Here is a 3,269-nt window from a genome sequence, read left to right as displayed (position 1 = left end):
CCCACTGGGGTGCGCAAAGAAAATAAAAGTTGTGGGAGGTTTGAAACTACAGGTTTTCCTAACCTGCCTCAGTTTTTACATGACGGAGCACGTAAAGAGGGATTTTGTTAAATCACTAAAGAAAAGATGTCGTGGGAAAGAGCTTCTCAACAGCAAAACACTTATTAAAAATGATGTCTTACAAAAAACTGTACAAGTTTAGTCACTGATGAAGTGGACGCTTTGCGCGGAATAAAAGAAAAAAAAAAAAGGGATCACAGGAGAAGGTTACAGCAATAGTGAAATTCATTCACTGGATGTCTCGTGGGCAAGCCAGTGCAACAAATAAATTGGAGCCAGAAGTGCAAAAAGTGCTACAAGACGTCAATGTGGTTAATTTTGTAACAACAAGAGCTTTCCATCTTAGAATCTTTACAATACTTTGGAAACAGATGAGGAGTGATCACGGATGTCTTTTGTACCACAGAGGTTCACTCGTTATAGCATGGCAAAGTGCCTAAGAATGCTGTCAAACTTACATTTTTCTTCCACAGAAAGACAAGCAATTGTTCCAAATTTCCTGACCTTTTCTCTGATGAAAAGGGCCTGTCAGTACTATGCTAATATTTTGGAAAAATGAAATCATTTAATGTGCCCCTTCAAGATAAAGATGACGTTTTAACAATGAGAAAGAAAATTTTTTTCTTTTTAAAGAAAAAATCTGCACGGAGGGCGCATTTTGAAAACGGGGCTGAAAATGTTCCCCTCGTCGTGCGACACAAAGAGTCAAGACCTTTCAGTTAGTTTGCAGGAACAACTGACTGACATTGGGGAAGTTGGAAACCTCCTGGCTGAGTATTAACACAGCCCTCTGCGTAACTATAGAGGGCAGGATGGAAAAACGAGCATCATGACTCACTGGGCACAGTCAGCAACAGACTTCTTCCACTTGGATCTGTGTCTCTTTGTGAGGTGTCTTTTCCAACAGTGACAGACATTAAAACCAAGTATCAAAATAAACTGAACCCAGAACCAAATCACTGAATCTCTGTGCCACACAGCGTCAAAACTAAATTTCCAAAACCAACAAAGTGTATTTATTAATTTACTGAGAACATCAAAATATTTTGTAACGCTAATAAAAACATTTTTAAATTGTTTATCTAATCTATAGCTCACCTTTTTTTTTCACTTTCATCATGTGCTCTATTAGCGGAGAAGGAAGTTGTGGATGCCCCATCCCTGGAAGTGTTCCAGGTCAGGTTGGACAGGGTAGCTTTGAGCAAACTGCTCTAGTGAAAGATGTCCCTTTAAAGGTGTCTCGAACCATTGTGTGGCTGAGATTCTACTCCAAAAACCTGATCCATTGCTGGAATACTTATTAGTATTCTGACACCTGCTACTTAATTCTGACACCCGCTACTTTTAACATTAACATAACTGTACGATCTCTTCAGTTCTGCCTCAAGGTTAAGACATCCTGTGTTGGGATCGTGCAAAACCTATCTAACTGCAGTCTGGCCTGCTGCAAAAATAAAATATCCAGCACAAAAGCCCAGGCTTGAATTCCAAGAAATTAAAAAAAAGAAAAGGAAAAAAAAAAACAAACAAACAAACAAAAAAAAAACACCTAACACCTAAGCCTCATCAGAAAAAAAGCTGCTTAATTCAGGAGCACTGTTGAGATCCAAAATTACTCTTTTTTTTGTTTAATCGACTCCCTTTCATTCTTTCCACCTCTCTACCCCAGTGGACACCATGTTAGACACCAAAGGAACTTCTAAGCTTTTCACCAGGCCTGATGATTCTGGCACAACACAAAAGAGCAGGAATTCAGGTACTGTCATCCAGCACTGACATTAACCCACTTCTGTTCTGAAGGAGCCGAGGCACAACAGTGAGCTTGGAAGAACACGCAGTTACTCAAGAAACCTAGAAAGCTTAAAATGTAGATTTATTAAGCATTAGGAAGCTTATTAACTTAAAAACCAAACCACATAGTACAAAAGGTTTGTTATCTGTGCTCAATGTGGAACAAGTTTCAAAATATATATTTTTAAAATTTGTCCAGTCAATACACAATCCTTTTAAAAAACTGTTTATCTGTCTGTACCCCCATTACATTTATAAATACATGATTTACACAGCACCTCATGTGTAAAAATTAAAACTCCTTACAAATATCTACATATATTGCATACATATAAAACATTCATAGGAGTACTTCATTAAATTTGGGTTTAATAGTCCATTTCCACTGCAGCAAAATTCATATAAATCTGTGTATTCTTCAAAAAATGTCTCTAAAAATTAGCATATTTGTAGCCATCCGTAACTCCTTTAAAGCATCATTTAGAAAGGAAATTTGATATGAACATATCCATGATATTCAGCAGGTAAGACAGTTATATGAAGGTTAAATATGATTAATAACTGAACCCTAAGTAGCAGTTAAGGCAGGGGTGAAAGGAATTAGTAAGAAAGATTACTTCACATGGCAGATAAAGTGACAAAATGCAATAAATACACATATTCCTCGATGTAAACCACTCTGGCTCCCACTCACAAGTCAGGAGTGTCTGTTTTTCTGACATTGCTCATTTTAAAAATTAAAATCTGGCCTTTTGTAAGTAAAGCATTACTGAGATGTGGCTCTCTGGTACCATCTGGATTTGCTTTAACTGCTCAGAACTGAGTATTAATTCTGCAGTGCGGGTTTAAGACTTCCATGTGACCCCCCCCATTTATGGGTAATGACTGTCATGTGGAATCACACACACTCAGAATTCCGTCATCTCAGTTTCATCACTGCCTTCTGGTAACTACTGGACTTCTTGTTAGTAAGTAATATTAGAGAATGTTACTGAAAACTGTTATTTCAGATACCAGAACTGTATGGAGATCAGTCCCTCCTGGGTCGTGGAGACTACACGTGGCATAGATGCAGACAAAAGGCATGAGAAATGCAAAACAAACTTTAATAGTGATGGCATTCTGGCTCAAACCTATTTATTTTGCATTACGGTGCACCTTTGGGAATCGAACATTCAAACTGCTAAGAAAAACCCCGTTATCTCTGCATACTCGGGTTTCCACCTCACACCACAATTCGACACAGCGTCTGCAGTCCGACACTGAGCAGAACCACATCAAGCTGCGACCTGCAGCCCCAAAAAAAACCCCTCCTGCAGGTGTGACATCAGCCTCAAAGTGTCCTACGGCACGTGACCCGCTGCTGTGCACAGCTGCCTCGCCCTCAGAGCGCAGACACTCCGCACCTCCCACCCAGC

Source organism: Empidonax traillii, unplaced genomic scaffold, assembly GCF_003031625.1.
Source record: "Empidonax traillii isolate 1590-97213 ecotype Southwest subspecies unplaced genomic scaffold, ASM303162v1 scaffold184:size927826, whole genome shotgun sequence".
NCBI lineage: Eukaryota > Metazoa > Chordata > Aves > Passeriformes > Tyrannidae > Empidonax > Empidonax traillii.
Note: the sequence above shows the minus strand (reverse complement) of the source record.